This window comes from Lynx canadensis, chromosome B1 (assembly GCF_007474595.2).
Source record: "Lynx canadensis isolate LIC74 chromosome B1, mLynCan4.pri.v2, whole genome shotgun sequence".
Lineage (NCBI taxonomy): Eukaryota > Metazoa > Chordata > Mammalia > Carnivora > Felidae > Lynx > Lynx canadensis.
The window spans coordinates 3,800,835-3,828,647 of NC_044306.2; positions in this window are offsets into that span (position 1 = coordinate 3,800,835).

The window sequence follows — 27,813 nt, forward strand, 5'->3', positions numbered from 1 at the left end:
TCCTATGCATATAAAATAGAGCCCTATCCTGAATTCAAGAATGAATGTCTTCTGGAGGATTATCATATAAGTTTGAGTATCAAATGAATATCACTGTGGATCCGATTAAACTTTTGCTTTAATCACTGGTCACAAGCGCAGCCATCAGCCAGATCTAGCTGGTATCACCTGGTTGCTGCCTAATTTTGTAAGACCGAGGAGCTAAAAATGATTTTCCGTTCTGAAGTGTTTGCAAATAAAAAGAAGGCAATTACATGACACATGAAAAATACATGAAATTCAACTCGGTGGGTACCCAGTGCGGTGGGAACAATGCTGGACTCTGGCATTTAGGTATTGTCTGTGGCTGCGTGTGTGTGTGTGTGTGTGTGTGTGTGTGTGCATTTAATGCTTATTTATTTTTGAGAGAGAGACAGAGACAGAGTGTGAGCTGGGGAGGGGCAGAGAGAGAAGGAGACACAGAATCCAGAGCAGGCTCCAGGCTCCGAGCTGTCAGTCAGCATAGAGACCAATGCGGGGCTCGAACTCACAAACAGTGAGATCATGACCTGAGCTGAAGTCGGACACTTAACCAACTGAGCCACCCAGGCATCCCTGTGGCTGTGTGTGTTGAGTATATGCAACAGAGACTATATAGCCCACAACATCTGAAATATTTCCTATCTGGCCCTTTAAAGGAAATGTTTGGTGGAAAGAATAGACTAGTAGAGCATAGAAATGCACTATGAAATAATTTATGAACTCCTTTTATTGCTGACTTGTTTTCTTTTACATATTCTTTCTAGTTATGAGGAGTCAGATATTTGTAGTATAATCATTAAAATAATTCTCCAGGTAAGTGTATGTGACTTCAAGAAGCAATTAAGTTGCAATTCAGCTCTGTTAGCCAAGGAGAAGATAAACAGGTTATAAATCAAATAAGAGGGCCTCTATTTCAATGCGTGAGGACTTGTAAACACAGTTTTTGGTTTTGTTTTGTTTTACCAAAGATAACCATAAGCCTGAAGATATAAAATACTGAGTTTTTGAAAAAATATATATTAATGGGGGCACCTGGGTGGCTCAGTCCATTAAGCATTTGACTCTTGATCTTGGCTCAGGTCGTTTTCTCATGGTTCATGGAATCAAGCCCTGCATCAGGCTCTGCGCTGACAGTGCAGAGCCTGCTTGGAATGCTTTCTCTCCCTCCATCTCTCTTTGCCACTCCCCCTCTTGCACTCAGTTTTCTGTCTAAAAATAAATAAATAAACTTAAAAAGATAATATCCTAAAGAAAAATATATATTAATGTAGTTAGCATAACTGTTCCACAATTTTTATTACACACATGTGCACATACACACATTCATTTATTTACACACACATATATACATAAATATGCATGGCAAAGTTAAAACAAATAGAATGTCAAAGAAATATTCAGCAGTAAACATGGAATACTGACTGACAAGTGCAGGGATATGGGGCTGGAAATCAAGATATCAGAGTTTGGGCACAGTTCTGTACAAATAGAGGACTCCAATGACCATCACCAAAGTAACCAGAGTTCCATGTGAGCCTCAACACCTGTAGGGAGAAGGACGCCCAACCTTCTGAGGTTCCTTTACTCTTAAAGAGCGTTCACTCCAATAATGCGTGCTAGGCATTTGTGGCTTTAATTCTTCTTTCTCCGCAAGATACATTATTGTTATCTTACAGGGTCACTACAGGGGCAGTGTTTGTAAACACTAGAATTCTCAGCAGAATTTTATCCATGGGGTTTAAAGCGACATCAGCTCCTACCAAATGGGAGAAAATATCTGCACATGACATACCCAATAAAGGGTTAGGATCCAAAATATAAAACAATTTATACAACTCAACACCAAAAATACAAATAATCTAATTAAAATGAGCTGAAGACCTATTGAATAGACATTTCTGCAAAGAAGACATCCAGATGGCCAATAGAATCGTGAAAAGGTACTCAACATCACTCCTCATCAGGCAAATTCAAATCAAAACAACAGTGAGATTTCACCTCAGAATGGCCCAAATCAACAACACAAGAAACAACAAACGTTGGTGAAAACACAGAGGAAAAGGAACCCTCATGTGCTTTCGGTGGGAATGCAAACTGGTGTAGCCAATGTGGAACACAGTATGGATGTTCCTCAAAATGTTAAAAATAGACTACCTATAATCCAGTAATCACACTACTGGGTATTTACCCCAAAAATACAAAGACACTAATTCAAAGAGATACATAAAGCCTTATGTTTACTGCGTCATTATTTACATTGGCTACATTATGGAAACAGCTCAAGTGTCCACCCACAGATGAATGGATAAAGATGTGCTGTACCTACCATGGACTATTACTCAGCCATCAAAAAGAATGAAATCTTATCATTTGCAACAACACGGATGGAGCTAGAGGCTTTTACGCTATGGGAAATAAATCTGCCAGAGAAAGACAAATATATATGATCTCACTTGTGTGGAATTTAAGAAGCAAAACAAATGAGTTAAGGGAGAGAGAGAAAGAGACAAACCAAGAAACAGACTCTTAACTACAGAGAACGCACTGATGGTCACCAGAGGGGAGATGGGTGGGGGACGGGAGAAGAGGGGGATGGGAGAAGCAGGGGATGGGGACTCACGATGCACTTGTCGTGATGAGCACTGGGTGACATATGGAAGTGTTGAATCACTGGATCATACCCGTGAAACCAGTATTAACTGCGCTGGAACTAAAATTAAAACTTAATAAAAAAAAACAAAAAAAAGAAAGTTACTTCAGCCTACTAACTAAAGAAACTGCTCTGCTCACCCCCGTTTTCTCTAGGAATTTAAAGCCAAGCCACCCTTTAGAGGAAAGACGGAATCCCTCATCTTCCATCAAGAGGTCCCTCGTCCCACTGGTAGACAGTCACAGCTCCCCCACCCCACGAATGGAAGAGAAAGCTAGTGTCCTCCTGTGCCGAGGAGAAGCTTGGTCTTTGGACATGACGTGGTGTTCTACAAGACTGAATTAATTCTAGAATCAGTGCACCCGTGTTTAAGCGGCAATCCCATGGCCAACATGTGGGCAGATTCTGATGGGAACCTTTAGAACTGTGGGGTGTAGTGTAGGCATCTGCCAACACGGGTGGTGTGGTCTGACCTGCTCTGTGCTCTTATCTGTGCCAGTGACAAGGGACAAGATGCTTAGTAAGCATGTGTTTGTTGCAATAAACCCACTATCTATGCTATTGTAGAAAGCAACACGCCCTATACTGTACTTCAAGGACCACAGCACCAAACCCTAACAGTTCTGGAATTTTAAAGGTGGGCTAAAACACCAACAGTCACCTGCAGAGCACTTCCTTACGAGACCCCATATATGGTTAGGAGGTTTAGTGAGGCAAATCCCACTGTCATCCCTCCCCAGGAGTCCCATATCCCTTACATATTAGCAACTTTAGGTCAGTTCTTGTAGTTTCTAAGTGGGATCTGGGACAAATCACTGAAACATTCTGCAAGCCTGGTTTCCTCTTCTATAAACTGCATATACTGTGCAGCTTTGTGCGTGAGGATGATCTAAGAGAGCAAACCACGTAGCACAGCGAACTTCACCTAGGAAATAAACGTCTTCGTCAACCTCAGAAGTGGCCTTTCTCCTCTAAGGCTGTTTGTCTGATGAAGTGGACAGCAGCCTCCCTGAATTTGCTTTTTGTACAGGTATTTCCAAAGATGTCCACAGGAGAAAGTGCAAATTAGCCTTTGCTCATTTGGCCTTTTGTGTCATCGAGACTACGTCTCTAGCCTCCTGGTAAATTAATGCAAAGCTCTTCTATTACAACAACAATATCTTTAAAATTAAATAATTATACTTTATTAAATTCAGTAAGATCTTGCTGTCACAAGCTCTTTTTTTATTGCTGTCACTTCCTGCTCCAATCTCCTGGTCCTTAATCATACACTTACTTGCAAAATTGATTGCCAAGTTTATGGCCTCTTTTATTTTTAATACTGCTGAAGTATTGACAGGTCTCTTCAGATTAGAATTAGGTTTCTGAGGGTGCATGATTTTCTTTCTTTTTTTTTTTATCATTCTGGGTGCATGATTTTCTTTCTTTTTTTTTTATCATTTTTTATCATATCTCTCCTGGGATCTGAAGAGTTCTCAACTGACAGTGGGTATTTGATTAAAATTTATTGAATGCATTTCTTATAAAAATAAAATATGTCTTGAAATTAATGCCATAAAGAGGAGAAAGCATGGGTTGTTGGTGTTTGACAGATGTCCTCACGTCCTAGCTCTCCTGCCTCCAACTATATGGAAGTTGAAATAGTCACTGACTGTGAGCCCCACCTTGATCAACATCGCCTTGCATTACTGAACTGCGAGGATTAAGTCAGAAAATATCTATCTTTTCAGTGACATAACTGTTACCCAAAAAGCCAGGGGGGAAAAGGCGTAATTGGTAAAGAACTATTACTACGTGTTCAGAAATAGTACAAGATAACTATTTCTTAAAACTTTGGTAATGGCATACCTGGTGGCTGTGGTCATTTGCAACTGACCTCATAAACTGTGCTTATTGTGCGCTGGGTACTGTTTGTAGGCGCCTTAAAATGCGAACTCCTTTTATTTTGAGGACACCCTGATGAGATCGATACTATGTTCAAGTTCATTTTACAGAAGAGAAAGCTGAGGTCCAGAATGTTGGATACCTTGCCCATGGTCATATAAACTTGCATATAAATGCAAGTTGAAAACTTGGATTCTTTATTCTGTGTCCCTACCTCTATGTTCTGCTGTCTCTTTTCCGTGTTTTCTCCTTTAAACAGTTTTCCTGTAGAAGACTAAGAAAGAACAAGCCAAGGATCTGAAATAAAGTACTTAAGGAACCCATGAAGAAAATCTGAGATAATTTAATTGGGATCAAAAATGAGAAGTAGATTAACATTCCAGGCAGTACTTTATAAAAACAGAATTATGACGGAAGATAATTCAATTTCAATGAGCAACGGGAAGAACAAGTCCATTTAGTCTGTATTTTTCAAGGGATATTAGCGGATTTAATAAATAGTTTCAATGGGGCCAGGCAGGTGAAGCCTAGATCGCAGGATTTCAAAAGGAGAATTAGGCAGAAATTGAAGGAGAAGTCGTGACTGGATCATTTCCATAGGGAAATGAGCCATACTATGGACGAAGACTTGCCTTTGAAAGGAGATGGGGACCTTTAATCAGAAAGACGCAGGAGGCTTCTTTTCCAGAGTGGAGTAGCTGATCCTGGATGTTTCACTGGACACTCAGCCCTGGAGTTCTCATGCACCCGCCTAGTAGCCCCGTGCTAGCTTTGAGTTTGCTCAGTAGAGCTGGGATCTACAGCCACAGACATCTGAGGGTTAGGCTGGGCTTCAGATGGGAAGAGTGGTTGTAAAGGAATCTAGCCACTCCCACAACTCTTTATCTCAGAGTACTCTTTATATTTGCTTGCTTTTCCATTTGTAAAACAGAACATGATCTTGAAGGTATTGTGGAAAGTAGACGATAGACCTGTGTACAGGGGAGCAGAGAGAAGGGGCTCAGTGAATTTCCTTTCCTTTTATCACTGGCTTGCTATCCTCTCCTTGCACTAAAAGATAAGGGAAGGGGACGGGACAGTTACAAAATGGCTGATAGGCTGGTAAGATTTTAAATGCAAGTCACTTTGTTAGATAATTTTGTAGCCCATTTCTCTTTATTGAGTAGTTCAGTCTTTTCATCTGAATGAAAACCATCAAGCATGTTTTTTGTTTTTTTTTTTCCGGTTGAAATAAATAAAATAAATGTGTGTAGGCTTTTTGGTTAACTTCAAAAATGAAAGGAAATTGTTCTGTAATTTGATTTCCTAACATTGGCTATTTCTCCCCATGCCAATAGATTGCATCCTTGTCACTTGAATCCACGGCTCATGATGACTGCAAAACTAATTTTTAAATGCTCAAATATAAAGGGTTACTTCTGAAACCTTTAGAAGGGATGAGAGCATATAATTTAACCCAAACATCTAAAACTTACAGCTAACATCTCAGTAGCAAATTTAGAAAAAAAGAATTGTAATTTTAAATGTTTATTCCGCCTTTTACAGGAAGGGCAAAATTCAGTTCTCCCCACACAGCGGCAGCCTCCAGGGGACCACAACGTCATTCTTCAGTGTGCTCTTTCTACAGAACAAATATCGGTGAGAGCTTCAAACAGAACAGAGGCATAAATAGAAGCTTCTCCAATTTGTTATGTGGTAGATCATCCAGGTTGACCCACATCAGCACTTCTCAATCTTTTAAAATTCATCATCATGCCCTGAAGGAGGCTTTTTAGATGTTTTGTGTTTGTTTTGTTTTGTTTTGTTTTGCCTAATTGTCCTTCTCCCCCACCAGAAATTTTAATAACGCAGGTGCACAGAATAAGTGCTTACATATAGTGTGTGTGTGTGTGTGTGTGTGTTTGTGTGTGTGTGTGTGTGTGTGTGTGCGCGTATCTGTACTTCGAAGATTTTCATGGCTTGAGATACCATTGACATACCACATTGTGTAAGTTCAAGGTGTACAACCCATTGATTCGATACATTTATAAGCTGTGAAATGCTCACCACGAAGCTGGGTAACTCCTCCCTCTTGGCACATAGTTACCATTTCTTTTCTCTTGTGAGAACATTTAACATCTACTCCCTTCACTTTCAAGTAAGTAACACAGTTGTCACCAGCTACGCTATATAATACAGTTATTATTAACTATAGTAACTATATATTAGCTATATTATTAATTATTAATATATTAATTATATATTAGCTGTATTAATTATTAACTCACCATGCTATACACTCAATCCTCAGAGCTTATCATCTTAAAACTGGAAGTGTGCAGCCTTTGGCCAATATCTCTGTCTTCCACTCCCCCAGCCCGGGGTAATGTCCATCCCGCTCCCTGTTGCCCCGAGTTGAGCTTTTTTAAGAGTCCACATAGAAGTGAGATCATACAGTATTTGTCCGTCTCTGACTTGTCTCACTTAGCATAATGCCCTCAAGGTGGGTCCGTGCTGTCCCAAATAACAGGATGTTCTTTTTCTTTTTTCTCTCTGAGGATTTTCTTCTTTCTCCTGGCTGAATTATATTCCGTGCGATCGTGTGTGTACCACGCCTGTATCCATTTGTCTGCTGAGGGACACCTAGGTTGTTTCTGTATCTTGATCAATGTGAACAGTGCAGCAGTGGCAATGTACTATAGCTTCTTGATCTCCTGTTTCCACTTCTTTTGGATATACACCCAGACGTAGGATTGATGGGTCATACGGTAGGTTCACTTCTAATGTTTTGAGGAACCTTTCTATTTTCCACAGTGGCCGCACCAGTTTGCATTCCCACCAGCAGTGCACAAGACTTGGGGACCCCTGTACCATTGGGTTTCATATATTACAAAAGCCTTTTCTCCTGCTCTCCAGTATTGCAATGCCACCACATGAAGGTCTTATAACCCCACCTTCTCCCTCCCTCCTTGCCTTTAAGGCAGGGGAAGACACTTCTGTGGTTCACAAAGCCAGTAGAGAAACAGCCCCTCCCTGCCTACCCTCTTCCCTCGCTCTCCCTTTCCAGACAGACTAGGCCAGGGACTCCTTTACCACTGAGGGTCACATTTCAAAGCGAAGGCTCCCAAGTTCTCCAGAAAGACATTCCTGAGCTGCAATAGGCCATGAGGCTGCTAAGAAAATGTACATCTCCAAGGGGCAAAGAAAGGACTCACAATTACAAGTTTATTCAAGATGAGGAGAACATTAAGGCTCTCCTGGTCCTATCCAGAAATCTTACCTGAGAAAATAATGTCCCCCTTTTTAGTTCCTGCTTACTATTATCACCACCATCACCCTAGCTGATATAATAAGATATCATTTGCTTTTCCATTTTTTTCCTCAAGTAATGCATTTTTAGTTAATGCAATTTCCTATCTTGCTTTCCAGAAGAATCTGCATTTTCTCAGCTTAAAAAGAAATCACGATAATAATTCAGTGTAATGGAACATCTTTAGCCTAAAGGGTTACTAATGTGGAAACTGAATCAAGTCACCCAAGAAAAACATGTGAGGGGGGTTAAAAATGTTTAAATTTTACTTGAAACTCCCATGAAATTTTACTAAACATATTCTCTTTCTATCGTGAGGACATTTTCCACTTTGATCAATGGCTATGATAAGTTAACACAAGGAACTCAAATATTTTAAATGGTTTTGGAAAATGGAAAATTAAGTTATACATAGAATATCCATATGTTTATTTTTGATTTTGCAATTTCGCTCCAAACCAAACCTTGCCCCTTGTATGTAGACGGCAAATACGTGGGTATTGTGAACGCTGTACTATGCACTTTAACTTGACTTCTTTTAGGAAAAGCCGTCAGTGCAAACACACTCAGCACATCACACACAATCCCTGGAAAAGACACACCTGACTCCAATGCCGAGATCATCAGACTAGTACATCAGTCGTTTCCCCGTTTCTCTACTCTTGGTTTTCTTTTAGATTTTTTAACTCTTCCTGGCTGGGGTCTGGGGGAGGGGGAGAAAAGAGGAAAAGTCTCTTCTAATAGAGCTATATTTTCTTTCTAACCCAAACTGCAGGCTTTAGGGGAGGTCTTCTGAGCCTGAAACTCTAACAAAATCCCTGATGAAGCATCTTGCCTCTTATGTGCAATGTATCAGGTAGATACATAAGTTTCTCTCTCTCTCTCTCCCTCTCTCCCCTCCTCTCTCCCTCTCTCCCCTCCTCTCTCCCTCTCTCCCCTCCTCTCTCTTTGATTGGTTTACTTTGAATACTAATGAAGAGTGTGGACAGTTGCTTCCCACCGTCCTGGTGAAAACCTGTGGCAAACGCCAGTGTGGCTGGGCCCCTCACTTCCGAAGAGAACCTTCTGCGTGAACTGTCAGATTTGAATCACTGACTCCAACGGTCAAGACTGGCACTTCTAATTGTTCTTAGAATGACCACCCACATACTTTCCCCCCTTGATTCCATTTAGGACAGAGTTCTAAAAATCTATTGCTATGGTAGTTTTTATTTGACAAATAATTTTCCCCCCTTTGGGGTTTTAAACATGACATTTCAAGATAACCTTTTCGGTATATTTTGTTTTAAACCTGTTTTCTATTCTATTGAATAAAATTAAGCATTGAATTTTTATGGAGGAAATTGGAAAGACACAGAGAGGGAACATCTCAATAACCATAGGGCTCAAATATTTAAACAGGAAATATGTCCTTTGGCAAGAAACAGCATGAGTGCAAATAGCTTCAAGCAAGGCACTCTTGTTTCATTCAAGGACTAGAAATATGGATTTCTCCTCTTTGTAAAAAAAAAAAAAAAAAGCATCCCATTGCTCAGATGAGTTCTTTTCTTTCTTATTTCGTAAAGTTAATAGAATTACAACTGGATGATCTTCAAAATCGCGCAGGTATGTACGTGTGAGTGTCTGTGTATTTTTCAAAGGTCTGAGATCACTGCAGTGACATATGAGGGCCAGTGCTGGTTCCTGACTCATGCTGGTGCACTGGCAGGCAGTTATAGCACAGGAGATTAGGTAGGGGAGGGAGAACTTCACAAGAGTCAGGCCAATGACACATAAATAATTGCAGTGACAGAGGTTCTGCGAGCATAGGAGTTCTTACTCCGAGTTGGGCATCTGAGCCCCTGTGTGGGACACGCTCCAGGTTTGGTGGTGAATGTGGAAGGGAGTGGCCGAGGTGCAGTAAGAAAATCAATTTTGCCTTAATTCAAAGTTCACTTGCTGGAAATTAGCATTTCACTAACTGAATTTCTCTAATCTTCTATAAATCTATAAAGAGATAATTATGTTTCAGTATTAGCCATTAAGGTATAATCTTAAGCGAAAAAGTAAAACCGTGTTTAAAGTAAAAATACATAACATCTGCTTTCCATTTCATTTAACTGATTCCACGGAATAAAGGATATCATGAGAATGGTCTCCGATGGCAATAAAAGTGAAGTTAGAATGTTTAATGCTTTGCATTCAATAAACTGCTTTCCATTGTTGATCTCAAAAAGTAATCACTGCATCTGCCTTTAACATTTATATCTTCACACAAGGAATTAGTACACTCGATTTATTAGCAATGGGAGATGTCAGTTAAAAAAATTCTAATAGCACACCTCATGGCCAGATGTGGGTTGCATTCTCCAACAAATGCATGGGTTGCATCCTCCAACAAAAGGAAGCAGGGATGCTTGGAGAAACGGCTGCTTCTGGGCTTGGGGCAAAGCACATACAGGATGATTCTAAAGCATCTGCAGTGGCAGAGAGAAAGGAAGTGTCCAAAGCAACCAGACCAAACACCCATGTTACAGGGGCAGGTCGACCAACGCAGAAACCAACTGAGAACGTTTCCAAAGGCCCAAGCTGGCAAAATTATAGCAAAACAGAAACAATTATTGTACTTCAATCTGAAGGATAACATAATATCCTTGAATCCATATTGACTCCTAGAAATAAAGAAGGGGAAATACAAATCTCCAGTATAGAAGAACACACGTGCTGTATGTGGACACTCTGCCCTCGGGGAGGTGGGGCTTAACTCCTCTCCCCGAGCTTTGGGCTTGCTTTCAAAGAGTGCCCTACGGAAGGGGGCACAGTGGATGGAATGTGCCCTGGAGGGACAAGACAAACGCGACCCCAGTCCCGTACTCAAGGTCAGGAACCACAGCAATCCATCAGACTGATAGGGAGATGGCGTCATGCAGAAGACGGCACGTTACTGCTGAGATGGTCCTCCCCAAATCCCCTACTCCAGACAAATGCACAAATCTCAGTTGAGCGTCCTTCTACAAAATTATGACGACTATCTTCAAAGCCGTCCTCAAAACTGTGAAGATCATCCAAAGCAAGGAAAGTCTAAGAAACTGTGACAGTCAAGAGGGGCTCAAAGAGACATGATGAGTCAATGTGCTGTGGTGTCCCGGATGCACTCCGGGGACAGAGGAAGACATCGGAGAGAAGGGGAGGAACGTATGATATTTAGTTAATAATAATGTCTTGACGCGGGTTTATGAATTACTAATGGAAGATCTTAGTAACACAGGGATATGAACGTGGAGTATCTGAGAAGTCCATACTAAATCTTTCTATAAATCTAAAACTGTTCTAGAAATAAGTTCATTTAAAAAAATTTAGAACTACCGCATAGCTCCTCACGTCCATTAAGTACTCCACTGTTATCATTTCATTTTATCTTATTTAATTTTCCTATGTGCAGGAGTGATTCATGAACAGAGCAAAGATTTCTAAAAATATTAGGGAGCTATGATAGTTTAATAAAAGATTTCACTTTAATTAAATTAGAAGGAAACCCTTCTATTCTTTTTTTTTTTCCCCTCCAGGGAGGAACCATGGTGTCATCTTGTTACAGGATTTCCCTTACGGCCTTTTCCTTCTTTGATGAATTTGTTGTAGTCAATGAGTGCCTAAAGAATGAAGAATAAAGGTCTAGCCAAGGGACATTTCATTTTTATATATATATTTTTGTGCGCGCGCGCACACACACACACACAAAATATGTTTTTCTTTCCTTTCCTTTAAATCATAAGCTATTAATGAGGCATTAGGAAGGAAACTCTCACTTTTTGTATTTATTTAGAAGACTTTGGTGTCTTTTCTCACTAGACCTGATAAATACTATTAATGGAAAACCAATATCCTGTGATAAAATCCCAAAGAACACTCTCAGTGAAGTGACATGACCAAATTGAATTGATAATACAATCATCAAGTATCCACATGACAGAAACATAACATAAGCATTTGCCACTTTTGTTTATTTAGAAAGAGATCATAAGGGGAGAGGAGAGGAGAGGAGAGGAGAGGAGAGGAGAGGAGAGGAGAGGAGAGGAGAGGAGAGGAGAGGAGAGGAGAGAGAGAGAGAGAGAGAGAGAGAGAGAGAGAGAGAATCTTAAGCTGTCTCCACGCTCAGCATGGAGACAGATACAGGACTTGATCCCATGATCCTGGGATCATGACCTGAGCGGAAATCAAGAGTTAGACACCCAAACAACTGAGCCACTCAGGTGCCCCATCATCTGTCACTTTCTTGACCCACCTGCTAGACAAATGTCCCCCAGTGCTCTCCTTTTGGGTCCCCCCCCATTAGCTACATATGAGGTTAGACATGACAGAGGATTGATGCTGGTAGCCCATCATCACCACTGCTACAACATATACATTCACAGTGTCTTCTAGTCTCGAAAGAAAAAAGCAAACCCAAACAAGAGACATCCCAAAAGATTAGAGTCAGAAATAAGTACTTGAGTGTAAAGCTCAGTGAGATTACAGGTACCAAAGGATATCAGGAAAAACAAAAAAGGAAAAGTCACTCTAGGTCCCAGTAACCTGAAAACCCTTCGTGGAGGCAATGGGAATAAATCTCTCTTGGAGAGCAAAAGGGAGCAGACTGGCCAGCCGGCATGCCCAAGTGAGAATGAGCACAGGAAGTCTAGAAAAAGTGGGCTCGTCAGCCTGACTGAGGTGACTCCTTGTTGCTAGGAAAGGAGAATAAACACCAGCGACATAACCAGAAACCAGTAAGAGAGAGTCTCAAGAGCAAGGAGAGGGAAGCTGGTTTTCACCCTGATGTTTTATGAGTAGGCGCTAGGTGACAAGGCAGTTATGGGTGGAAACAATCACTCATCAGTGTCTGGGATGGAATAGGAGTGAGTGGGGGAAGACCTTGGAGTGGTTCTTCTGTAAGTGACCAGGCCTGTCTGGGATGGTCACAGCAGGAATTAAAGGGGGAGGGGTCTTTACCAGGGTGACTTTGACGCCAATGTGGAATAGATGGAATGAAGAACCAAGAATCAAGAATGTGTCCCAGTTTTCAGCCTGAGGAGCTTGGAGAACCATCACAAAACTAAAAAAGAAAGAGGGGCCCCTCTTGACTCAGGGGCTGAAGCGTCCGACTCTTGGTTTCAGTCAGGTCGTGAATGCTGACAGTGCAGAGCCTGCTTGGGATTCTCTTGCTCTCTCCCTCTTTCTCTCTGCCCTCCCATGTGTGCACACACTCTCTCTCTCTCTCAGTATTAAAAAAACATTACAAGAAAACTAAGAAAGAAAGATTTATGTGAATCCTCAGCCTGCTATGGACAGCCTGGGGAGGTGAACACTGGGAGGTGAGCTCAGCACATTCAGAAATAATGGCCACAGGCACGTAAACATACAGTAACAGGATCTGAGACTCATGAGTTGCCATAAAACCATAAGGGTACCCAACATATAATTATACAACATTGAGTCAAAAAATGAAGAAAAGGAATATTTGGCATTTCCAAGACCAAGTACACGAGATAAATAGCTCAGCTGGTCTTTTGAAGATACAAACTATGCAATGATCTCTTCAGCGATTTGAGGAAAAGGGTGTCACCTCTCCAAAAGCACAGGTCTCACTGGTCTGGGGTGTGGGTGATGCTGGTGTTCATCCCCCAAAGAGGAACCCCTCTGAAAGGCAAATGGCTGCCACTGCCAGTTATTTTCAATTGTAATTCAATTTTTCTGCTGGAGCTGTGACCCCCATCTTCTGGCCCAGGTGTCGGAATGCATGAGTCGTGGGCCTTCACGTTTGCCCTGGAGCTGCAGTCCTCAGCTCTCCCGGGCCTCTAGCCTGCAGATCAGACTGTGGGACTTCTCAGACTCCACAATGCTGTGAGACAATTCCTCATAATAAACCCTCTCTGCGCACGTCCATACAGGGCAATGGGCCCAGATTCTCTAGAGAAGCCTGGCTGAATGGTACATTGCTGATTTGAGCCCCCTGCACCTTTCTTGCATTTTTAACTATTTCAAGGGTTTTTTTTTTTTTTTTTTTTAATCAAAATAGCATTCACAGGGGCGCCTGGTTGGGTCAGTTGATTTTAAGTGTCCAGCTACTGATTTTGGCCCAGGTCAGGATCTCACCGTTCTGGAGATCGAGCCCCACATCAGGTTCCAAGCTGACAGCTCAGAGCCTGCTTGGGATTCTCTCCCTCCGTCCCTCTCTCTCTCTCTCCCCCTATACCGCTCATTCTCTCTCTCTCCTCTCTTTCTCTCTCCCTCAAAATAAATAAGTAAACATTAAAAAAAAAAAGAAAACCATTCACCGTTATGTGAAGAAAAGACAGGTGGACTCAACTGCTCATGTGATTACAGACGAAATGCCCGCTGGGTAGGGGGCCGCTTTCCTGTCCTCGACTCGGCACAGTCTTGTCAGGCGGATGGCCCTGGGCCTTGCTGCTGCAGTTTACTCCACCCTGGGAGAACAGCAAAGGCAGAAAATTCCTGCCCTCAAGTCTTGGTATCTGTTCTGAAGCTGGAGAAGAACGTTTCCATAAAGTAACCCTCCTCCCCACCATGAAGACGTTTCCTTTGTCAAAAGGAAAGGAAATCCACTGTAGAATTTATGCTGTCGTGTAAAGGCCATGTAACACTCCTCTCTGAACAATTTATTTCCAGTGGCCTCTTTTTGTCAACTGTCCATGTTGTCGCTTTTTCACATCCGACAACGAATGTACGGATATCATTTTCTCTGATGGAAAGCAAAACAAAACAAAACAACACCTGTGGTCATTACAGGATATTTCGGAAGTCAAATCTTCCAAGGAGGAAATAAGAATTAGCTGCAATCCCATCTCTTTGAAATACCCCCCGTTAGAGTCACTTATAATCCCTACGCCGCCATACTTTCTGTCAACTCTGTGGAAACATCATTGAAAAAAATTCCATATGTGAACGTGCCATCATTGTCGCATTACATATTTAATAACTGCTACGCTCCATTCTGTTATGTTTATATCTGCCTATTTGCTGTTGCTATCCCCTTGTGTTGGACGGTCTGGTACTTTCGAAGGCACACTGAATAATGAATGCTCTCTTCCGTTCCAAAATGCTGCACCCACTTATATCCCCACCCCTAACAGCGTGGGGATATTCACACCCTCCCTAGCATATGAAATTTTAAACCTTTGCAAACTTGCTTGCATTTTAACGTGCATTGTTATTCATGCAGTGGAGATATTTTCAAGAAGCTTGATAAGCAGCTATGTTTTCTCCCATTCGACCTGAAAGCTGATGTCCTTACCCATCTACACCATTTCTCATTTGTAAGAGTTTGTATGTCACACACTTCTACAGCTACTTGACTTCAAGATCGCTAACGGGCTGCTGTCGTGGATGGGTTTTTATACAACGGATTGAATGACCATCCCTCTGTTTGGGAAACGGTTGCCGAGCACCCGCAAAGCAGCAAGAACTACACACAGTTACGGGGGGCCCGCAATGAATGGGGTGGACACAATTCATTTCAGAGCTCTTTCCTCCACCACTGATTCCATTGCTTTTAAACATTTAATTCCGCATCCTTGTGGATTCTGATGCAGAATCATGTCTCTTTCATTTTGCATTTTGTGAGCTGGAAACAGTGGGTTTTAATGGACGGAATTGTTTGCGTGTCTTCTGGGAGAGCAGAGAGAGCAAAAAGGGAAAAGAATTCATCAGGGATCAGTCACTATAGAAAGGTGCTCTGACCTCTGGGGCTGCACGAAGGGAGGAACCAGTGTTTGGGGAGCTGGTGAAGAAGGGCAGGGGTGCCCGGCAGGAGCTGGATGTAGGGAGGGGCGCAGCGTCATGCTGGATCCCTTATTTTTCTCCTCTTTGAATGACTGTATCTAAGCCAGTTTAGATCTATTTTGTTTCGCCACATGAAGTGAGAATTCACCCCCCACCCATCTCTAACAGATCAACCTTGGTTTATTTTTAAAATACTGGAAGATCACACTGGACACAGGACACCTGACACATTCAGAGCTGATTCAGGAACGGAACGGTAACTTTGGGGACAGGCCAGGTAAATTCTCAGTGCCCCGGCTTTACCTTCTGTAAAACTAGCATCTTGATGAGATTAGTTAGAAGGTTTACGGTTTAGCTCTATCACTATATTTTTACTCAGCTTTTAAAATTTAATCTCTTACCTAACTTGGATTCATAATATTTCTCAGGCCGCTCACAATAACTATTATACTACACAGTTTGGCACCTTTTAAAGTCTAAGTTCTGCAAAACTATTTATTTGTGTGAATGAATATTTTTGCCCTAATCAGTACACTTCTCTAAGTGTGGCCAGTGCCTAAATGCAGTAAGCAAACGATCACGAACTACTTTGTATAATATTTTATACAAGGTACTGATGTAGGACTCTCGCGATGGTGGTTACGGCCAATGATGGTAGAATTGTAGTGCTCTCAACAATATTCAAATACATTTGTAACTCCCTTATTTTTATTCCTACTAAACTATAGGCAGCTATAACTCCTACCACACCTCTGATTACAAGCCTTGCAGGTAAAGTAGATGTAAAATCCAGAAGCCCAATTTTACCAATGCCATGTACAGTGTGTTACGTTTTCACTGATCGTGTATACCCTGGTACTGTGTGATTCTAGTTGGATTCTAACAGATTAACTGCGTTACATATTGACTAGTGAGATTAAAAAAAAAATCCCTGGGCTCTCTATTAATGTTTGAAAATAAATCATTCTAAAACTTCTATGTTATGTAAACCATGCAAAGTCACTCTTTAGTTGCTATAACTCACTAGGTGCTAAATTAAGTATTAGACATTTATTTAACATAGGTGTAACAGAACCTCGAGAAATTACGTTAATCATTTGCATACAGGTTGATCCAAAACATAAGCATAAACATTGTGCCATTTAGAGAACTTCTGAGAGAATAGTCCCTTTGTCTCTGTCTCTGTCTGTCTCACTGACACACCCACATTCCTTCTCTTCTAATATTCAACAAAAGCCACAACGTAGTCATTCTTTCTTTTAGCTTTACACTTTCCTTCAACAAGTTTTAAATACCTTTGGTCAAAAGAAAATGCTAACCAAAACGTTTGAGGAGAAATAGGCTATGTGGATGGTAAGAAAGTCTCTCCCTCAAGATGCTCATGAATTTGAAAGAGAAAACAAAGGTAACTTTACAGTGGACATACTCATCCTACACCACCTTGGCCAAGTCTTTTGTGCTAGCTCCAGAACTGAAAAGCCATATGGACCTCATGTGCCTGTGAAAAGTATTGATTACTTCTGTGGTGTTCCGGCCAAAAATGCATAATTCAACCAAATCATGAGAGAACATCAGACAGACTCAAACTGAGAGACCTTCTATAAAGGAAGCGGTCAATGATTTTCTAAACTGTCGGGGTCATAAGAGAAAAGATGTGATGGCTTCCTGTTGCTCTGGGATCCTGGGTGGAACCCTGGAACAGAAAAGGGATGCAGGAAAATGGGAGAAATCTCAGTATTTGGTTAATAATATTGTGTCAGCACGAACATTCTGATAGCTGCCCTCTGGGTATGTAAGATGCTAACTTTGGGAGGAAGGTGGGTGAAGGTCTTATGAGATATTTCAAGTAAAGACTAAAAAACATATATGCACCAAACCCCTGAGGTGTACAATGCCCTTAGTAAAAAAAAAAAAAAAAAAAAAAAAAAAAAGATTGTGTTGGACATTTTCTGAAGTCAGTGCTCAGAGGGAAAGAGGATGATAAAGCAGAGGTGACAGGAGAGTGGTGAGTATACGATAAATCAGTAAGACCCTATGACGAGGCAAGCAGATCGGGGTCCTTGAGACTAAATGCCGACCACTCTGTAGGAGGTAAGCACCATTTGTTGAGAAAGTCATCTCTGCCGGAATATAGTGACGTGTGACCATGTCCATACCTAGTGCACCAATGTTCACAGCACAGGGCACCTCACAGAGACAGCAGGGCATATTTATTGCTGCCGAAGGACAGGTGTCACTGCGGTGCAGAAGGCGTATGGAGTAACAGCAGGGTGGCAAGGAGAAAAGTTAAAGTGGATCTGGGTGACCCCAAGTTTAAAATGAATAGCCATGAATCCTAAATGAGACGGATAAATTATGAAAAAATAAATAAATACGTGGGAAAGAAGAGAGGGATATCCTGCGTAGAAACATACTCGATAATTTATCGATATTCTGTCCCAGAGGCGGAGCATCATTCCCCTCTGTCTAGTTGCACGTCGTGCCTTCCTTCCCCAGACTCTGATTGAAAGGCAGAAAAGCAGAGGCTGTACCTGGCGGAGACGTCCGGCGGATCCAGGGCGGCCACGTCCACACCAGCTGTAGTGATTCCCGTTCACGGTGTGGACCCGTGCCGTGATGTGCTGCGGAGGACCCTTCATGTCTGGCCTTCCTCCTCAAAACCCACACCCCCAGTGTACCCATGAGAAAACGGTGGACAGATCGCAGCTGAGCGTCACTCTGAAAAATGCCCGACCAGTAATCTACACGACTGTCAAGGTCACCAAAACAAGAAAGGTGGGAGACACTATCACGGCCAAGAAGAGACAAAGGCGACGTGCCTGAATAAATGGAATGTGATTTCCTAGCTGCAATCCTGGAATGGAAAAGAGGGCATTTGGTTAAAAACTAGAGAGATCAGATAAAGTATGGAAGTGAGCTAACAATAAGGTACCAAAATTGGTTTGTTGCCTGTGACACATGTAGCATATGAATGTAAAATATAAGGGGGAAATTCTATAAAATAATTTCTAAGAAAGCTCTAAAATAAAAAAAAAAGCATATTAAAAAATCTGGGAAGCAAGGCACATGAATTTGGAATGTTACTCTATGTTAATAGATCACTCTTTTATTCGTATAACATATTGTTAATATAGTATTCACGCTATTTTTGAATACATTTTGAGATATTCTCTCCACAAAGGAGTGTGTGGGCATTCTGTATTATACAGTTTCAATGAGTTAAGGACAAAATAGTTGATTTATTTTTAATATGTATTCCAGGTTCCTCAGGCATTGGTAAAATTTGGAGCAGAGATTTAAAATGCTGTTTCAGTGAAGCTTCTGGAGCGTCTGACTGAGCAGTAGGGACACTGAGACAGCCTTCCAGGGGTTTGGGAAGTAAACCACATACAGAGCCCCAGCATGGTGAAGTGCATGGTCTCACTTCCAGCAAGAAGGACCAGGCATCTTGTGACTCTAATGGAGACAGTGACAGGTGGGGGCACACAACCCAAGAATATTTCTGTCAATAATCGTCATCACATGGAGAGAGGGTAGGGCCCAGAATGTGAGATAGCTCATTACTCTTCAACTGTGAGGTCCATTATATGAGCACAATAATATCAAGGCTGGAGAAGGGGCGCCGGGGGGCGGGGGCTCAGTCAGTTAGATGTCCAATTTCGGCTCAGGTCATGATCTCACGGTTTACGAGTTCAAGCCCTGCATTGGGCTCTGTGCTGACAGCTCAGAGCCTGGAGCCTGCTTCGGATTCTGTGTCTCCCTCTGTCTCAACCCGCACCCTGTTCTCTCTCTCTCTCTCTCTCAAAAGTAAACAAACACTGAAAAAAAAAATTAAAAGGCTGGGGAAAGGGAAGAGATGATATTTACAGAGACGCTGTTGCAATCTTTCTGCCTAAAAGGAACCATTACCCACCTTATCGTCCACACCTCAAACTACACCTCTCCCTGGACCCCTCATGATCACTTACTTTCCATCTAGGACCCTAGCCCACAGTTTTGTGTTGGGGGAGCAAAACACGTTGACATTCCCAGAGCTGACACCATCACGCGTGAATTGCGGGCTTGAACGTGATGGTTTTCCTGCGGGGTCTCCCCCTGGGGGGTCACTCATCTCATGTTTCCCATCTGCTTCACCAACACCCAGCCTTGTCCTGCCTCTCACTGGTAGATCCCGGCTGACCTGTTTGCTTCTTCATTACACAGCGCACAAGACCCGGTCATGATGCCGAAGAAAAAGATTGAAATATGTGTAGAAGTAGCCCACTCGGTGAGACTGGAGAAAATAAAGCAACTTGCTGAAGGTCGCTCAAAAAGGAAAGGGTATAGATGGGACTTAAATTTCTTTTCTCTTATATGAAAACCACTCCACTACCTCAGCTGCAACTTAGGTTCTCACAGACAGATGGGAGTATAATTAACAGAGAATAAACTTCACGACGCTAAGGACATATCTGACAAAGGAAAGTATGTGTGCTTTGTGCGGTACTGTTATGTCATTGGGCCGGATGAAAGATTTCCCTTCCAACAGAGACTCAATTCCACTAAACAAACATTATCAAAGACATAAAGTTTCCTGACCTAACAGCATTAGCGCATATGCTGAGATCTGTCTCCAGAAAGTAGGGTGAGGCTATGCTGACCTACCATGGGGCTGACCTCATTACACTACAGTCCAGACCCTTAACTTTCCACTTGCTCTACACTTCCCATTTACTATCAGTATTACCTATGCTTTCACACGGTGGGGTCCATGAACTTTCTGTGTCTAACAGAAAGAAAAAAATAACGATGCCTAAGTGTCAGATGCTTCAAAATGATCCAAGGAATCCTGAAGACCACCTCCCACATTTTGTCTAGGAGGGCTTCAAGGCTCAGAATTATTCAATGGTTCAAGATTACATTCTTTATAAGGGGACAAGTGTAGGGGCACCTGGGTGGCTCAGTTGGTTGAGTGTCCGATTTTGGATCAGGTCGTGATCTCACGATTCATGAGTTCAACCTTGGAATGAGGCTCCATGCTGATGGCTCAGAGCCTGGAGCTTGCTTCAGATTCTGTGTCTCCCTCTCTCTCTCCCCCTCCCCTGCTCATTCTCTTTCTCTTTCTCTCAAATAAACATTAATTTTTTTTTTTAATTTTTAAAAAGCAGACAAGTGTCCACTCACTGTATCATATGCATGGCATATACAGAGGCTTACAGAACCCAGAGGTCCCAGTGCCCGTGTGTGCATCAGTGGCTTTGGGGTAAACCATGGGAATATTCCGGACCGCATTTCAGCAGTGGGATTCTAGAGTAACAGCTGTTCCATGATTTACCAATGTTACCATCCTCTTTCATGTTTCCACGCGTATTAATGTTGACAACCTGATGATTTCTTTGCTCCATAATATTTCAGCTTAACTCCAGATGACGTGTGGGGCCATATAATTTGAATTAACAATTGACCCCTGAACAACGCAGGTTTTTGCTGCATGGGTCCACTAATGTGCAGATTTTTTTTTTTCATAAATACAGTACAGTACTGTAAAAGTATTTTCTCTTTGTTTTGATTTTCTTAATGATGGTTTCTTTTCTGGAGCTTCCTTTATTGTAACAATTCATTATGTAGTAATATAGGTAACATACAAAATGTACGTTAACTATTTATGTTATTGGTAAGGCTTCTGGTCAAGAGGAGGTTATTAGTATACTGTGATGAAGTGTTTTGGGGCTGAAAAGTCAAATGTGAATTTTCAACTGCATAGGAGTCAGTGCCTCCAACCCCCACGTGATTCAAGGGCAAATGTATTGATGTGGTATGTTAACAGAGGACACAGAACAAGATTTAGACACCACAGTCTACTAAGCCCACACTTTCTTTTTTTTTCTTTTTTTATTGTGTGTTTTATTTATTTTTGAGAGAGAGAGCTAGCGAGCATGAGTGGGGGAGGGGCAGAGAGAGAGGGAGACAGAGAATCCAAAGCAGGCTCCAGGCTCCGAGCTGTCAGCACAGCCTAAACCATGAGATCACGACTTGAGCCAAAGTTGGTCGTTTAACCGACGGAGCCTCCCAGGCACCCCAGCCCACACCCCTTTCTAAGGGGAAGACAAGAATGGGGGTAGGTGTGGGGAATCTCTGAATCAGTAAAGAATAGTTTCAGTTCAGAGAATTCTTTTTAGTTACTTAGGGAATGTGTCCTTCAGAATGTCCACTCTTCAGCTGCCTTTAAGATAGGTGTGCCCTCATTTCCATGAAGTCTAACTGGATACCATGAATTCAACAGTTGTTCCTAACATTACAGAGAGTAATCTGTCCTCTCCGATGTTATCCCAGGACACCTAAATGCCATGACTGTGGCAAACAGAGTGCTCGAACCAGAAACATTTATGGACCTCAGATCCTAACAGATGGTCTCTAAACATGGAATGTTTACTCGATGTTTGCCGGATTGCACTGTATGGGAGCCATTACCACACTGCAATGTTTGCAGAAATATCCCAGATTGAGAAACCTCAACATTACAATGAGGGAAACCTGGTAAAAACCACACCCTAGGAGAAACTGAGCTTGTGTGGGTAAAAAGATCTCTTTTCAAAGATAAATCATCAATTTCCCCAAAGCCAAATGTTACAACACCAACTATTTACCCAAGTGGAACTTGAAAATCATGATGTTGAAATAACAGCATTTTAAAAAGGAAAACTCTTCCTAAGTATATTGTAGACCCTCCCCTCAATGCCGATTAATATTACACTCCGGGGGAGAAAAGACTTTCATGTAAACAGCTCTCAATAGGACACTGTTTCTATAGTGCATCTACAAAGAGTTCTCAGCAATAATTCAGCTCCTTGGCGTATGTTTGTTCAGACTGATTTTCTTGGCTCCATCTTGGATGGAGGGGTGCTCCCATCATCTCTAAATCATCAATACAGTCTCCAGCTTCACCTACACCTGAATGAACCTCCTTATCCTGCAAAGGACAAAACCATCTCAGGAATGCAATTTGCCCATATCCCAGCCAATTTCTGCGACACCTAAGCACAGCCCTCCCTCCTGAAATTCAGAGCTCCTACTCTACCACACCCTCTTTCCTTTGGCCGATTTCCGCTGTTACTTTATTTGTGTCCCTTTGATCATAATGATTCTTCTGGTTCTGGTTTCACTGCTGATTCCCTGTTAACCGGTTCCAGCCTGCCCTCACGATGGCACCTTATTATGTTGGCTGATCTCCAGCCTCAACTGATCTTGATTTTTGCCCAGGAATCTCCAGTGCAACCTTCACTGACTATTGCTTTCCTTCCACTCAAATATCCATCACCAGACATTCTTAACCTCTCCATCAAAACCCATCTTGTGCCCCAATGTCCAACAGAGAATATTCATCCTATTGGTTGTTTAGCTCTAGAGGAGAGCTCAGAGGCAACTCTGGGAGAACAAAGAGGACCCAGAACAGAGAAAGAGCTAATATGGCAGGTACACGGTTTACATTTAATCAGAGAGATCATGGCGAATCACATAAGGTATTTATTTAGTCTTAGGAGGATTACCCTGACAGTTTTTTTGTAAAATGTATTGCAGAAAAGGGGTACAGATGGTAAGACGGTTAGGAAGAAAATGTTAATGGAGGCTTTCATTAGGGTAAAAACAGTAGGCTTGAAAGGTTGGAATAAAAAGGAATCTTCTGGGTCTTGAGATTTAAGGGAAAAAAAAAGCACCAAATTTTGAAGCCCAGATGGTATCATTAATGGTAAAAATAATCTTCCAGGCATGTGGTATCACTACAAGAAAAAATCATGAGAGTAATGTGTGATGATTTATATTATTTATATGAGTAGAGTGGCAGTAATAGGGCTTTGTTGGAAATAGACTATTTAAAATGCTGGTGGTACATCAAGATTTAAAAAAATAAACTGTTTGAAAAAATTAAAAAGGCAATTTCTGGGTTTAGAATAAACTGGAGCTTTTCATAAAACAGACTGAAGGGGAAGTTCTTTATCTGGAATGTGAGCGAACAGAATGCCATCTGGTGGATAGGAGGTAGCAGGGTGTTAATCACTTTGTCTAAACAAATTTAAATAATGGACATTTCAACTCTTATTTCTCCAAACTGTTAATTTTAAACTTCTACTAACTATAACATTTGATATTCTTTTAAAAATGTGAAATAGAGGGCACCTGGGTGGCTCAGTAGTAGGGCAAACGTCCAACTTCAACTCAGGTCATGATCTCAGGGTTCATGGGTTCAAGCCCCACATCGGCTCTCTACTGACAGTGTGGAGCCTGCTTGGGATTCTCTCTCTCTCCCTCTCTGTCCCTCCCCCACTTGAGCACTCTCTCTCTCTCAAGATAAATAAATAAACTTAAAAAATGTGTGATAAATGCTATATTAGCCTATATTCAGTAGGGTAATTTTTTTCTGGTGTTTACTAAATGATAATTCAAATATTTAAAAATGGCCAAGTCATAAAAAATAAATAAACAAAATAAAATAGTCAAGTCATGATTCAAAATCAAACGTTAAGGCGTGTTTGATCTGTATAACCAGGAAACTGTTTAGGGTCACATGTGAACAATTGATCACTGAACTTCTTTTCTGTGTGAGCTTATCTGTTACAACATGTAGAAGAGACTTACAAATCCAAGTTGGTTAAAAAAATATGAAATGTTTAGTAAATACTCCTGAAAGATTTAATATAAAAATAGTTACAATAACTACAGATGAAAACCTACAGCAATGGAGGAATTTCACCCAGAGGCAGCTTTGAGGCAGCAATCCTTTATTTCAGTGAAAATGGACATGTTTACTCACCTTACTTCAAAAAATCCGAAAGACTGCGAGAATTAAAAAGAAGAGTTTTGGATATGGACTTCAGAGGGTATAGCTTGATGTGTACAGTCACGAATGACAGCCGTCAACAAATATTCCTTAAAGTCTTAATTCAGAAGCACAGCTACCATGAGGACACAGTACAAAACAGACCACCAAGTAACAGGCGTGGATTTCATGTCTGGTAAATTCAGGTTTAGGATCTGAGAATAGAAGGTCACGTCAAAGATCCCCAAGTCCAACTCTAAACACTCCAAGCCTCCAAGGTCTACACACAACTAAATCTTCTTCTAATGAACTAAACATCTCCCTTTGGGTTTATTCCTTGGTCCTCCCCTTAAGTGTGGACCCCGCACAACACAAGCCTGACTTCTCCTTGGCACGGCAACCACGTAAACCTTGGAAGGCAGCTGGGATGCCTCTTTTTCCATCTTCGTATCCATCCTCGTTTGTTCAAAGTTACCGATGTTTCCAAAACTCACTGCCTTTCTAGAATCCCTCATCTCACGTCCTTTTCATATATCCATGCTCTTAGTCATGGAACATGCCGACTGATTGGGCAGATGTGAGAAAACACACTCTTGGCTTGTTTGGTCCTATTTTACATTCTCTTTTCTCCCTTGTCGGAATCACCAGAAACATCATTGGAATGTTTCCAGCGAAAGCCTGTACAGGGTGGTAAACACTAACACACATGTATTTGTTATAAAAATTTACATTGATCTAAGATACAAAATAACATCATCAACTGACCACCTTCTTTTTCAGAGGGACTGGCCTATTTCTACCAACACACTTTGTCCTTGCTTTTGTACCATACAATGAGCATAAAAAATATAGAAGGGCAAGAGTTAGAAAACACTCTCTTATCCTTCTATTTTATCCTTATCGTCCTCATCTGGTTGAGCTCTCCATGCTCTTATCTGGAGGAAATACTTGAAAATTACAATCAGTAAGATCCCTGGAACTAGAACAAAGAAGGCACAGTAAAAGGTACCAAGATTACAAGAAAAAAAATTATTTGCATAGTTATTTTTTTTCTTCTTAGGAATTTCAAAGAAAAATGCAAAGGACATTATGTCACTCATGTACTCAAAAGTAGAAATTTAAAATGCTAACCCTTCATCAAAAGAGCATTAGATGTTTTTCCAGAAATAATTATTTCAAGTCGACTCAAAGCAACTTATATTTTCTTCCCTCCCTACAAACAATAAAGGTGGATTTACAACTCTATTGTTAATTTGGTGTAAACACATCCTAAGTGTTTATGATTTTATTCATAAAATTGATGTTTTAAATTTGTAAAAACAGTCACACTTATCTTGTTCTGCCAAACCCTCTTTTGTTTTTTGAAATTGACTCAAAATTGAAAGCTATACACCTACTTTGTTTTAAGTGCTCTAAAGTATAATGTGTACGTGAATATTAAAGAATGTATATGTCTACCCCACTAGTGACAGGCAGGTGGGTTGTTTCCAATTCCCCACTATTACCTGTAGTTCTGGAATGAACAATCTTGTACATGTCTTGTGACCTGCGTGAATAATAACTGGTTCCATAAGGTACAAACATTTTTAACAGTGCCAACTGGCTTTTCAAAATTGCTCTACTAATTCTCACTTCCATCAGCAATTTGGGAGTTACCACTTCTACACACTGTCCTACACATTTGGGATTCCATTTTTTAGACAGTTAGATGATGCTTGCCAATTTGACGTCAATTAAATGTTATCTCGTTGCTTTTTAATTTGAATTTGCTGAGTCTGGCAAGGCTAGCCATATTTTCTACTAGTCAGGCTTCCTTTTCCATGCCTTATTCTTTACTAATTTTTTATTAGATTGTTTTGTCTTTTTCTCACTGACTTGCAGTTATTTACATTATATGTACATGTGTGTATATGTATATGGGTATGTCTGTGTATATATACATAAATGTTATTCAATGTTATATGTATATGTGTGTGTGCACACACACACTTGACTACATGTTGTAAAGAGAGTTTCAAGACTATTGTTTATCTTGTTCATATTATGTGTTTCATATAATCTTCTGGATTGTTTTTTAAAATTTTGATGTACTACTCCAATTTTCCAATCTTTCTATTATTTGTATTTTTATAACTCCATTGAATACTATTCCACTATTTTCCATTTCCCCCCAATTTTTCTCTACCTAAGGTGTGTGTGTGTGGGTATATATATATATATGGTGTATATTATATATATATACACGTTATTATAATGTAGTAAGTTATATATAATATGTATATACACTATATTATAATGTAATAAGTTATATATAATATATGTTAACATATTTTTTATTAGAACTATTATAATAACTAAGTATTTAAAATGTATTATTTATATTTGGGAATTTAATCCATCTGGAATTTATTTGGGGGTAACGTGAAATGAGAATCTTATGTTCTTAATATTTAACTGTATGGAATTGCTTTTGTTTTGTTTTTGGTATATTTTTAATGATTTATAATTTAATGACAGTATCAGAGGCTGTGTGATGTCAATTTCTAAGATGAGGTTGACATTTCCTTTGCAAGAGCACCTAATTGTTAAAAATGCCCCATTTATGTTTTACAAAATAATGTACATTCTTTATATATTGTGTAAAACATTCATTAAAGCAAGATGGGGTCTCTGGGGTTAAGTATCTGACTCTTGATTTTGGCTCAGGTCATGATCTCACAGTTCTTGAGATCGAGCCCCACATCAGTCTCTGCACTGATAGAGTGCCCACCTCCCCTTCCAAATAAATAACCCTAAAACAAAATTTAAAAATGAAAGCAAGACAGTTAATTGTTACTCAGGACTTCTAATTTGAAAAAGTTTTATCTGCTTTATTTATAAGTTTCTGATAATAGATATTTTGAAGTCTCACATTAGAATTATCCGTTTCTCCTTATAATTCTGACAGTTTACTCTTTATATATTTTATCTACTTCAAAGCTCTTGTTACGAGGTTATGAATTTTATATAATTTAGTATATTGATCTTTTCATCATGGTGTTTAACTTCCATGTCTCCACCAATGCCTTTTGTGTAAAGTGCTATGATGTCTTATCATGATGTTGACAAATCAACTTGCTTTGAGCTGGTAAACCTTCCTTGGTTTCCATTTGTAATTCTTATTTTGCCACTATGTTTACCCTGACTCTTTTATTAAGGGAGTAGTTGCATTTTTTTTTAATGCAGTGGGGTTAGTCTATTAACATTTATTTTGATTTAAAATAAAAATGACTCAGGGGTGCCTGGATGGCTCAGTCGGTTAAGCATCTGACTTCGGCTCAGGTCATGATCTCAGTTTGTGGGCTCGAGCCCCATGTCGGGCTCTGTGCTGACAGCTCAAAGCCTGGAGCCTGCTTCGGATTCTGTGTCTCCCTCTCTCTC